This window comes from Oncorhynchus mykiss, chromosome 15 (assembly GCF_057628025.1).
Source record: "Oncorhynchus mykiss isolate SJ-2025 chromosome 15, ASM5762802v1, whole genome shotgun sequence".
Lineage (NCBI taxonomy): Eukaryota > Metazoa > Chordata > Actinopteri > Salmoniformes > Salmonidae > Oncorhynchus > Oncorhynchus mykiss.
In genome coordinates, this window is record NC_143036.1 from 57275632 (window position 1) to 57289138 (window position 13507).

Consider the following 13507-nt stretch of genomic DNA (forward strand, 5'->3'; position numbering starts at 1 on the left):
CAATTGCAGACAGAAGTTGACAACGGGAACATAGCACGCATGTTTCCGAGTAAGTTCGACAAAATAGGAAAGGTTCCAAGTTGCTTTAATATGCTTGCAGTCAACCCCTAGTGATGTAACTGCCTACATCAAGGCCTTCTACTCATGAGACCAAGCCCATGCATATACAGTTATAGAACCTTGCAGGAGAGACAATAGTTCCAGTGTTTTCTAAGGGCTCAGCAGTCATTTTCCACTCCCCAAGTTGCTTTATAGTGGTATGTCTGACTTGTCTCTTATCTCTTTCACTCCCCTGCAGGGTTATGTGTCTATGAATCTCTTTTAGACGCGAAAGAAACACACACCTATTTAGGCAAGGTGCTGGCTAGCGGAGTAGAACACCTATTTAGGCAAGGTGCTGGCTAGCAGAGTAGAACACCTATTTAGGCAAGGTGCTGGCTAGCGGAGTAGAACAACTATTTAGGCAAGGTGCTGGCTAGCGGAGTAGAACACCTATTTAGGCAAGGTGCTGGCTAGCAGAGTAGAACACCTATTTAGGCAAGGTGCTGGCTAGCGGAGTAGAACACTTTAAAAAAATAAAGGAGAGCTGCACACTAAGAGCTCAGATGCAAAAAAATGTATGTCCAACGTTTTGACAGACAAGCTGTCTTCATCAGGGTATAATGACAAACACTGCAGGGTGACTCATTTATATAGTGTCAAAAGACACACACAGGTGTCTGTAATCATGGCCATGTATGGCCTGATATCATTGGCTAATTCTCATATATTAAAATAGCATACAAAAAACATACATGGAGAGCGTACGATAATAGATATAATTTGGCTACATAAGCCTACAAACATTTACAATAGCAAAATCACAATAATCACAAGAATGGCTTCGGATCAAAGTCTATGTTGAGACTGAAGGGAGCAAGGTCTTTAAATTAAAGATCCAGGCAGCCTCTCGTTTTAACAATAAATTGTCGAGGTCACCCCCTCTCCTAGGGAGGGTGACATGTTCGATGCCAATATAACGTAGAGACGAAATCGAGTACTGAGTAAGTCGAGTTTTTGCACCTAAATGTGCTATGACGCTCCGAGATTCGTACTTTTAATTTGCGCTTTGTTTTACCCACAAACTTTTTACCACAAGGCCAAGTTATAAGATAAATAGCTGCCTTAGTGGAGCACGTGATAACACCTTTGATTGGGATCTGTTTCCCTGTTTGGTGGTGTTTGAAGGATCTACATTTATAAGTGTCATTGCATTGAGCACAGCCGTTACATTTGTAGTTTCCATCCAGTTGGGGAGCAAATAGACGTTGTTCAGAGATATCTTGGGGTGGTAAATTAGAGGTTCAGAGGTTTCTGCCCCGCGAGAATACGACCAAGGGAAGGTCCAAAAACATATTACCAATACTTTTCATCGGATCTTAGAATGTGCCAATGTTTGTGAACGATTCCCTTAGTTTGTTCAGAGCACTTTGAATGGCAGGCAGTTAGAACGCAAGAATGCTTATCTTTGTTTTGTTCTGAATTTTCTGAATGGCAGCATAATCTGACCATTTTTGTACCCCCTCTCCTTTAATTGTCTTTGCGTCTCAGCCATATTTCTGTCGAAATCTGATTGTTTTTTACAAATTATTTTGATTCGACAGATTTAGCTGTAGGGCAAACTGTTTTTCAAGGGAAGTGGGTGACAACTGTCAGCCCTCAACAAACTGTTACGATCAGTAGGTTTCCTGTAAAGATCAGTGTATAGAACATTATCTTCACACAAGATCAGAAGATCAAGAAAACTGATTTGACGTGTATCAGATTGCATTTTTTATTTATTTTTTTATTTCACCTTTATTTAACCAGGTAGGCTAGTTGAGAACAAGTTCTCATTTGCAACTGCGACCTGGCCAAGATAAAGCATAGCAGTGTGAACAGACAACACAAAGTTACACATGGAGTAAGTAAACAATTAACAAGTCAATAACACAGTAGAAAAAAAAAGGGGAGTCTATATACATTGTGTGCAAAAGGCATGAGGAGGTAGGCCAATAATTACAATTTTGCAGGTTAATAACACTGGAGTGATAAATGATCAGATGGTCATGTACAGGTAGAGATATTGGTGTGCAAAAGAGCAGAAAAGTAAATAAATAAAAACAGTACGGGGATGAGGTAGGTAAAAATGGGTGGGCTATTTACCGATAGACTATGTACAGCTGCAGCAATCGGTTAACTGCTCAGATAGCAGATGTTTGAAGTTGGTGAGGGAGATAAAAGTCTCCAACTTCAGCGATTTTTGCAATTCGTTCCAGTCACAGGCAGCAGAGAACTGGAACGAAAGGCGGCCGAATGAGGTGTTGGCTTTAGGGATGATCAGTGAGATACACCTGCTGGAGCGCGTGCTACGGATGGGTGTTGCCATCGTGACCAATGAACTGAGATAAGGCGGAGCTTTACCTAGCATGGACTTGTAGATGACCTGGAGCCAGTGGGTCTGGCGACGAATATGTAGCGAGGGCCAGCCGACTAGAGCATACAAGTTGCAGTGGTGGGTGGTATAAGGTGCTTTAGTGACAAAACGGATGGCACTGTGATAAACTGCATCCAGTTTGCTGAGTAGAGTATTGGAAGCTATTTTGTAGATGACATCGCCGAAGTCGAGGATCGGTAGGATAGTCAGTTTTACTAGGGTAAGTTTGGCGGCGTGAGTGTTAGGAGGCTTTGTTGCGGAATAGAAAGCCGATTCTTGATTTGATTTTCGATTGGAGATGTTTGATATGAGTCTGGAAGGAGAGTTTGCAGTCTAGCCAGACACCCAGGTACTTATAGATATCCACATATTCAAGGTCGGAACCATCCAGGGTGGTGATGCTGGTCAGGCGTGCGGGTGCAGGCAGCGAACGGTTGAAAAGCATGCATTTGGTTTTACTAGCGTTTAAGAGCAGTTGGAGGCCACGGAAGGAGTGTTGTATGGCATTGAAGCTCGTTTGGAGGTTAGATAGCACAGTGTCCAAGGACGGGCCGGAAGTATATAGAATGGTGTCGTCTGCGTAGAGGTGGATCAGGGAATCGCCCGCAGCAAGAGCAACATCATTGATATATACAGAGAAAAGAGTCGGCCCGAGGATTGAACCCTGTGGTACCCCCATAGAGACTGCCAGAGGACCGGACAGCATGCCCTCCGATTTGACACACTGAACTCTGTCTGCAAAGTAATTGGTGAACCAGGCAAGGCAGTCATCCGAAAAACCGAGGCTACTGAGTCTGCCGATAAGAATATGGTGATTGACAGAGTCGAAAGCCTTGGCAAGGTCGATGAAGACGGCTGCACAGTACTGTCTTTTATCGATGGCGGTTATGATATCGTTTAGTACCTTGAGCGTGGCTGAGGTGCACCCGTGACCAGCTCGGAAACCAGATTGCACAGCGGAGAAGGTACGGTGGGATTCGAGATGGTCAGTGACCTGTTTGTTGACTTGGCTTTCGAAGACCTTAGATAGGCAGGGCAGGATGGATATAGGTCTGTAACAGTTTGGGTCCAGGGTGTCTCCCCCTTTGAAGAGGGGGATGACTGCGGCAGCTTTCCAATCCTTGGGGATCTCAGACGATATGAAAGAGAGGTTGAACAGGCTGGTAATAGGGGTTGCGACAATGGCGGCGGATAGTTTCAGAAATAGAGGGTCCAGATTGTCAAGCATAGTAGATCTCAGATGCTCAGAACAGGAGTTAAGAAAAGCATGGAATGCCTGGAGCTGTTTTGCATCACCCCTCCACAGAACAAAAATATCATCAATGTACCGTTTCCAAATAATTATGTTAGGCAAGAAAACATTTTTGAGAGGATTGAAAATAGACTGTTTCTCCATGTAACCCACATACAAATAAGCATAGTTAGGAGCCTTGGGGGATCCCATAGCAGTACCCTTTGTTTGAATAAAGAAATCATTTAGAAACATTAAGTAGTTGTGTGTGAGTACTATTTCAGCTAATGCTATAATGCATGCACTGGAAAGTAGTTCATTAGGGTCAAGTTGCAGAAGAAAATGTTCCATAACTTCAATACCGCCCTCGTGTGGAATATTTGTGTATAACGACTCAACATCAAAGTAACTAACAAAGTATTCTCAGGGAGAGGATCAAGAGATTCAATGATAGAGATCATACTGCTGGTGTCCTTTACAAAGGAGGGGAGCTGTTCTGCGAGTGGTCTAATAAAAAAGTAAACAAAGGTCGATAGAGGAGCCATTACCGCATCAATGCCTGCTACAATAGGGCGCCCTGGAGGTTTTGTAACATTCTTGTGTAATTACGGCAGAACAGTCCTGTGGTCTCCCTTCTCCTAATAGGTTGTGTCTCACTACCTCTCTTTATAAAGTATAAAAACCCACATTCAAGGCCTCCCGGGTGGAGTAGTGGTCTAAGGCACTGTGCCACCAGAGATTCTGGGTTCGTGCCCAGGCTATGTCGCAGCCGGCTGCGACTGGGAGGCCCATTGGGCGGTGCACAATTGGCCCAGCGTCGTCCGGGTTAGGGAGGGTTTGGCAGGCAGGGATATCCTTGTCTCATCGCGCACTAGTGACTCCTGTGGCAGGCTGGGTGCAGTGCATGCTGACCAGGTTGCTAGGTGTACGGTGTTTCCTCCGACACATTGGTGCGGCTGGCTTCCGGGTTGGATGTGTGTTGTGTCAAGAAGCAGTGCGGCTTGGTTGGGTTGTGTTTTGGAGGATGCATGGCTCTCGACCTTCGCCTCTCCCGAGTCCGTACGGGAGTTGCAGCGATGAGACAAGACAGTAACTACTACCAATTGCTCGTTGGCTACAGCCTTCTTCTTCATCTTTCTTTCCGGCCGTTTGGTCTGGGCCCTCTGCTTCTGTCCTTTGGCTCGAAACCCTCTTCCTCCTTCAGATGTTCTCAGGGCCCTGCTCTCCCTCCAGTCACTCATCCATGGCTTCCACTCTGGGAGATTCTTGCAGTGGGAGAGATGATGCCATCCGGACCTCTCCGCTACCTGGATTGCAATCGGTGTTGCCATGGTTACCTGGAAGGGTCCCATCCATCTTGGCTGGTTCCATTTTCTTTTATGGACTCATAGTTTCACCCAGACTTCCATGCAGATGGTCAGAGCATCTGGATCCTCACCTGGGATTGGTTCGGCTGCTTTCCTAGTGTGAGAGTGGAGAAAACTGAAAATAGAAGTTAGTTCTTTCATGTACTCAATGTGATCACACTGTGCCTCAGTTATGTCTGTCGGACAGTCACAGGTCTCACTCCTGGGGTGTTCATTGGTCGTCTTGTTAACATCTCGTAAGGTGTACACCCAATACCTTTGTTAAGGCTGGTGCGCATTTTCATGAGAACAAGGGGCAATCCCTCTACCCATGTCATTCCTGTGGAATGGCAGTTTGGCAAGGGAGCCTTTCAGGGTCTGATTAGCCCTCTCAGTAACTCCCGTTACTCCGCGGGTGATAGATGGACACAAACTTCTGGTCAACACCCATCATTTTGGCCATTTGGGCAACCACATCTCCTATGAGATGGGTCCCATTGTCTGCAGACAAAACCTCAGGCACTTCGAACCTGAGTATAATTTCCCTGACTAGCAATTTTGCAACTGTTCGTGCATCGCAGTTGGTGGTGGGAAATGCTTCCACCCACCTGTTAAACCTGTCAATTATCACCAGGCAGTATCTCTTTCTTTCTTTTTGCTCTACCATGTCTATGAAATCCATAGCAAGGTGGATAAAATATCATTTTGGAGTGGGGAACTTCCCTGGTTGCAGTGGAGTTCCCTTGTCTATATTATATAATAAATAATAAATATGTTACGCAATGATAAATGAACTGTTTTACATGCTGATTCAAATTTGTGCAAGGAGGGAAATAAGAACTGTTGGTGTTCTGATTTCCCATTGGCCATGGCTGTCCTCTGTCATTAACTTGTCCACTGTGTCCATAGGGCATAGGTGGCCCCTGGGGAGCATTTTCAGCTCCGGGCGAGTGGTACTGTGGCTGAGGAGCATATTGTTGCCATGTTGCCATAGTTTCCTCTTCCTCTGCAAGGCCCAAAGTTTCCTCTGCCCCTGTTGTAACCTCTTCCTCTTTCATTTCCCCCACATTGCAAACTCACATGCCCAAACTGCCCACAGGTCCAGCATTGTTCTAGTCACCTCTTCCTCTTTCATTTCCCCCACACTGCAAACTCACATGCCCAAACTGCCCACAGGTCCAGCATTGAGTGTTGTTCCAGGGCGGGCCCACCTCCTCTTCCGGTCCATGTTTGTGGGTCACCATAATGCTGAATGGTGAAAAGCACATACCCTGCATGCACTGGGTTCACGGGTGTGACTGATGTGACTGTGGGGGAGCTGCAGACTGTGGATGTGGTGAGCCTGTCGAAACAACTTGAGCCACCATCATATTGTGAGTAAAATCACCACTTCCTGTCTCAATCTGTGCAAGCTGGGCCTTCTTCAGTGCAGTGTTGTGTCCTCCTTTCACACTCTTCTATCTCCCTCTGGAATTGTCTTACCATATCCGTGGCTTGTCTGACCTCCTCTTTTAGCTTTTTACTTTTGTCCACATCATCTGTGTCCATTGTCTCTTTAATCTTATCAGCAATTAGCACCTGCAGATCTTCTTTCAACTTTCTCTTCTCTTTTCACAGTGTATACAACTTATCGTTTTCCAGTCTTCCTTCTTCTCTCTTCATTTCTTCCATTTCTCTCTGGTCTGGTCACCCATGGATGGTAACACTGTTCTTTTACTTCTTTAATTGTTAGTTTGTTTTCTACAGACGGCCATATGTCTAGGGTCTGCCAGTGTGTTTATTTTTGTGGAGTGAGTTGGGGTGTCGAAGGATACTCCCTCCAGGAACTGTGCCCCCCTTTTCCCCATCCAATTCTATTGTTATCACGCCGCTTGTTGCTGCTGTTGTGTCATTCACCTCCTTCATCAGAGTCCCCGTGAGGACAGTTGTGGTTGCTTCTCCATTTTCTTCTGTCAGTGGTGTGAGAGGGTAGATCTGTGTATAGTCACCCGGGGTGTCCTCTGGGTTGAGTCTCATACGGCGGTGGGGAGTACTCCTGTTCTGCCTCTGTCCTGACTCATTTCTTTCCTCCCGCACTCTATTGTTCTCTCCAGCTTTAGTTTGGTCACGGTAGCCTTGTTCAGAAAGATCTGTCCTTTCAACATCATCATTCCTATCACAGTTTCTGATACGAGGGTACTCTTCTTCATCCCTTTCTTTGTGTCCATTTTTCTTGTCTGAATGATCTCCTTGACTAAATCCAACCTATTCTTGTACAGGCTTCATTGCTCCTATCTCCTCATTCTGGTTCGACTGTGCCATGGTGCTCCGGCTTTTTATTTAGCTAGTCTGCGTGTAATGTATTGTTTAACTTCTATAGGGTTATCCTAAAGTGGGCGTAATATGTAGCAGTATGCCTATATAAATGATTCTCTATCTCTTTTTAGTGTGTGTTAAACAACAGTGGATGATACTGTAATCCTATTTCTACGCTCACTTAATCCAGGCTATAGTAAATGGTTCTACTAAACGCAAATATATTTCACACACGGGCCTCACAGAGACAACCGCATGATATACTTCAATTCCTAATATTATATCTTAAGGGTGCAGAGTAACAGTAATATGTTATACACCAGTGCCCCCTGGTGATAGCGTCACAAAGTCATTTTCGATGAAAATCTCTACAGAACACAACTTCCTTGTAATAATTGTACTGGTATACTAAGGGTTGTACATTTCCTATGGTAGAAAAATATCATTAACAAATATGTTCAACCTTTTATTCAAATAACTTCTGTGCTACTCCTAACTTTTTATTCCACCATTGGGCCATTACCCAATAAACTCCACCATAATCCACAGACAAACAAACAAATGAAACATACAACGCACTATTCATAAACAGCTCATTCACTGGGTCATTTTCACAAACAGCTCATTCACTGGGTAATTTTCACAGAATGACCTCTACAAAAATAAACCACCATCCCATAGGTCAAGGTGGCCTGGGTAATTCTCGTTGAATTACCCCTACAAAATAAAAAATAACTTGTATCCAGAGCGACTTTGTGAGTGCATATATTTTCGTACTTTGTAATAGTACTATAAAATGATAACAAAGTGTACTTCCATATGCTAAAATTACCACACTTAAAGTGTAGCCCACTTGTAAAGACATGATTCAACCCTATGGATTAATCAACCCTATGGATTAAGGGATGATCACCTAATTACATCCAGGTCATTGGGAGGGATCAGCCAATGAATTATACCTTGAGAGGAAACATTCCGTAACTGAAAGTGGAAGTAAATCGTCAACCTTGGCTTTATAGTATGTATGTTTTCCAACTCAAAGAAGTAGTAGAGGAAGAAAATGGACTTCTTCAAAATGGAGATGGCCTCAATGGCGCTCATGGTCTCGTTACCACAGCCACAAAGTCCTGAACCCCGCCTATTTCTACAATTTATCTAATTAAAATGTGATTTTAAACCTAACCTTAACCACACTGCCAAAATCATGCCTAACCTTTAATTAAGACTAAACAGGATTATTTTGTTTTCATAAATGTTTACGATACTGCCAATTTTGACTTTGTGGCTGTGCTAGTGGAAACCGCTGTAAATGCTCTATTTTATTTATATATATTTATTTTATTTAACCTTTATTTAACTAGGCAAGTCAGTGTAGGAGCAAAAACACATGTGTCAATGATTGTAGTTCTAGTTTTTAGACTGACCACTTTGAAGCCTTAGGACAGATTAACATATATAACGATGGACAAAGCTAGATAAACATAGAATTGAACATTAGACTACAGTGAAAACATAATGTCAGCAGAAAATACATTTGGAAACCCTCACCAGACATGTAGACATTGCATGTCAGTAGGTAGAGGTGCATGAAGCTAAAAACCAGACATATAGAAACAGAATGTCAGCAGAAAATGCAACAAAACTAACAATGGTTGTACTGGAAACACATGTGTGTAATAATTGTATTATTTTTTGTATCACAGCCACCATTATAATCTAGACTGTAGCAGATGTGGGCGTTAACAAGAACTGAGACTGGAAGATAACAGTGGCGGAGGGGCAAGGGGAGTTATTATCCATATAGAAGGAGGTAGCTCTTTATGCTATGCAAAGAATGAAGGCTATAAAAACAGAGGTCCAGGGCAGGAGAAGTCAGTCGTTCCATGGAATTGCTCGGCTCTGTTACTTTGTGTTACTCTGTAATAAAGTCTAAACTTTTACAAGTTCCAAGTTCCGGTATCGGTGAAAATATTTGACTTAATATTTCCACAACGTCAGTTAAGATCAAATTCTTATTTACAATGACGGCCTACACGGGCCAAACCCGGACGACGCTGGGCCAATTGTGTGCCGCCCTATAGGAGTCCCAATCATGGCCGGTTGTGATACAGCCTGGATTCGGCCCAGGGTGTCTGTAGTGACACCTCCAGCACTGAGATGCAGTGCCTTAGACCGCTGACCACTCGGATGCTCTAACACAGGGGTTCCCAAACGTTTTCCCTCAGGGCTTTCCTTCCAGCATTGGGGAACATCCCGCGCGCACCACATCTATTTCTATGGGCACAAGCACTGTTCATGACAAACTGTTCACAACTCTCCTGCTGGTGGAGAGAATTTTACAGGTTTATTTCCTGAAATTATACACATTTTGTCATGGGGTAAAAATAACATTTAGCAGTTTTAAAGCAAATGTTCTTGCAATTCTATCGTTTTGCCATGTCTAATGTGTATACATGTGATATTTGAGTGACAAAAAAACGGTATCTGACATGGGCTAGTTGAAGGTATGCAATGACTAACATGACAAGAATAACTTATGATGCACTAACCAATTTCGAAATTGCACCTTGTGCATTCTACTATTACAACTTTAAACTGGGTGGAGCGCCCCACCGTTTGGAAACCACTGCTCTAACAGACACAATAATGGGACAAATACAATGACGACATGTCTATCCAAGTCTATGGTTCCTTCCAGAAATTGTTTGAATGCTAAATGACGAGACAGAGGCATTGATGCGAGTAACCAGTCTTGTTCAGTACATCACAACACATCCGGGTATCTGAAGCACCCCGGTAAAACACAAGAGTTGCAGTAATGAACATTTACCAACAGATGGCATCACTGTGCCATCTTACACCCATAACATCTTCCCTTTAATAAAATAGGACAGGAGGTGTCAATTCACTAACAAAACAAACCTAGTAACAATTTCCAACATGAACAGTTTAGTATTTTTTTTTTTTTTTTTTTTTTTTTCCAGAACAACAACACATTTTGATATTCTCTTCACTTTTATCTCTGTCAACAATCCCTGATGGGAAACCTACAGATTAAGTCTTTTTGGTGGCTGGGACAGACGCCCGCATCGTGAAAAGACAGGGGGCTTGTCTGCGAGGACTGCGGGTTCCCGCACAGGCGTGTCACCTGAATGTCTAAGGGGAGAATTGATGGGTGAGGGAGCGGCCGACCTGTGATCCCCTGGCTCTTCGCCCAGTGCCTCAGGCCCCATGTGACTTGCTGGGGTTCTGTCTTTTGTCATGCGACCCCTTTGACCATCAGGGTTCTGAGTAGGTGCTGTCTCAGCAATCCGAAGGTCAACCCTGTTACGACGGTACAGTGATCCATTCACTTCGACCAAGTAGGAGCGTGGTGCCACTTTCTGTACACAGGATCCGAGTCTCCAGAGGCCTGTCCGGTCCCCTGGTAGTGGCTTCATTCGCACCGTTTCACCCACCCTGAGCTCAGGTAAGTCTTTTGCTGATTTGTCGTAGATGAACTTGGAGACCTGTCTTCTGTGACGTAGCTTCACCAGCACGTCTGTCACCACACATGGCTCCAGGAGAGTGCTGGCTACTGGCAGAGCTGCTTTTAAGCGCCGTGCCATGAGGCGCTGTGCCGGGCTGCTGTCCATGCCTTCTGTCGGGGTATTGCGCCACTGCAGGATTGCTTTCCAAGCATCTTTGCCCTCTCGCAGAGCCTTTTTGCAGAGGTTCTTTGCGATTTTTACTGCGGACTCTGCCTTCCCATTAGCTTTTGGGTGTCGTGGTGATGAAGTGACGTGCTCGAATTCCCATCCTGCAGCAAATTTTCGGAACTCAACTCCGGAGAATTGGGGTCCATTGTCTGAAATTACCCTATCTGGCTGTCCATAGCGGGCAAACTGAGCCTTGCAGCGTTTGATCGTTGTCTCTGCTGAGAGGTCGGGGAGGAGGTCGATCTCCCAAAAGTCTGAGTAATGATCGACTACCAGCAGAAAGTCTTTGCCACTGTGCTGGAAGAGATCTAGACTTACTATCTGCCAGGGGCGCATCGGTAGCTCGTGGGACATCATCGTCTCTCTCTGTTGCTCAATGGCATATTCATTGCAGATTGTGCATTTACTGACATAGTCTTTAATTTCACTCTGCATTCCTGGCCAATACAGTGTGTCACGTGCTTGTCTGTAACAGGCCTCACCTCCTATGTGACTTGAGTGCACGCGTGCCAACATCTCAGGGCGCAGAGACCGGGGAATAACGACTCTCTGACTCTTGAATATCACTCCGTTTTGAACACTGAGCTCCTCTTTGATTGGCCAATATTCTCTGACGGCTAAAGCAGTTTCTTCCCTGCAGTCGGGCCAGCCCATCAGAATCACAGACCTCAATGCCTGGAGTTGCCCGTCCCTGTCTGTGTGCTGTCTGATTTGTATAAAGCGCTGGTCCGTAACATTAAGGTAGTCAGCCTGGTTGATGTGTTCAACATCCACTTGCTCTGTTTGCAAGCTGCACACTGCGTGTTGTTCATGCATGGAGCGTGTGTGAGTGCCTGATGCAGTAGCCCTGCTGAGCGTGTCACTCACATACATCTCTGGCCCTGGCTTATACACCACCTTGAGGTTGTAGTTTTGTAGGGCCAGTAGCATGCTCTGCAGTCGTTTTGGGGCATTCAGGAGAGGCTTGCTGAATATAGCAATAAGGGGCTTGTGATCGGTCTCTGCGGTAATATTGTCGCGCCCGTACAGGTAGTGGTGGAAGCGTTGGCATGCAAACACAATGCTGAGGCACTCCTTCTCTATCTGGGCATAGTTCTGCTCTGTTGGGGTGAGTGCCCTAGAGGCGAATGCCACAGGCTGGCCCTCCTGCATGAGGCAACAGCCAAGTCCATACTGGCTTGAGTCACTCTGAATCGTGACAGGTTTTGACACATTGTAGTATCGCAGTACAGGTGTCTGGGTGACCAGTTGTTTTATTTCCCTCACTGCTGCGTCATGTTTTGGGAGCCAATGCCAGATGGTGTCCTTGTCCATGAGCCTCCTCAGTGGCTCACACACTTCAGAGAGCCGCGGTAGGAATTTGGCCAGGTAGGTGACGAATCCGACGAAGCGCTGCACTCCCTTCACGTCAGATGGGTGGGGCATTTCCAAGACAGCCTTCACTTTTTCAGGATCCGCCTTCAATCCGGTGGAGGACAAGATGTGCCCATGAAAGCGGACCTCTGGCACTTTAAACTGAAGCTTTTTTATGCTTAGCCTTAGCTTGACCTGTCTGCATCTGACCATCAGGGCCAGCAGCTTGGCGTCATGGTCACATTCTGCCTCCTCATCACTGTCCCCACAGCCCACTACGAGAATGTCATCTGCTATGGGTTCCACGCCACTAAGTCCCATCAACAGCTCATGCTGTTTCCGCTGATACACCTCTGGAGCCACGGAGACACCAAACGGAAGCTTCAACCACCTCTTCCTGCCCCAGGGTGTCCAAAAGGTGGTCATGTAGCTGCTGGGCTCGTCGAGCTTGCACTGCAGAAAGGCATCTCTGGCATCCACGAGCGTGAAGACTCTGGCCTTTGGGAGCTTGTAAAGAACATCCTCCAACGTGGGCATAATGTAATGTGAACGTCGCAGAGCCCGGTTGAGGTGTTTAGGATCAATGCATATCCGTAGCTTGTCTGGTTTCTTGACGATAACCATATTACTTATCCAGTCCGTAGGCTCGGTGACGGATATGATGTGGCCATCTGCTTCGTATTTGTCAAGCTGAGCCTTCGTAGCTGCTTTCATGGCCACTGGTACATTGCGGGGTGCACACTGGACAGGCTGGATTTCTGCGTCCAACTCAAAGTGGACTTCCCCAGGAACTGACTCGACCGGTGCGTTGAAGACATCATGGTACTTGCTTAGGAGTGTCTCCTTGCTCAGGGGCCCAGCCTGGACTTTGTCAATAATGTTAAGATCAGCTGGGATGGTGAAGTTAATAAGTCCAAGGCGCTCGCATGTAGAACCTGACAGTAATGGCTGTTGACTAGCCTCAACTATTTCAAACTCAAGGGTGTATTTCTGGCCACGTAAAACACACTCTGTCACAAACAGGCCTAAAGAGGTCATGAACTGGCCTGAATACAGTTTCAGCTTGGTGCTACTCTGTGTGAGTTTGTCTCTGGGCGCAAGCCTCCTTTTGTCTTTAAGGCTCATAACG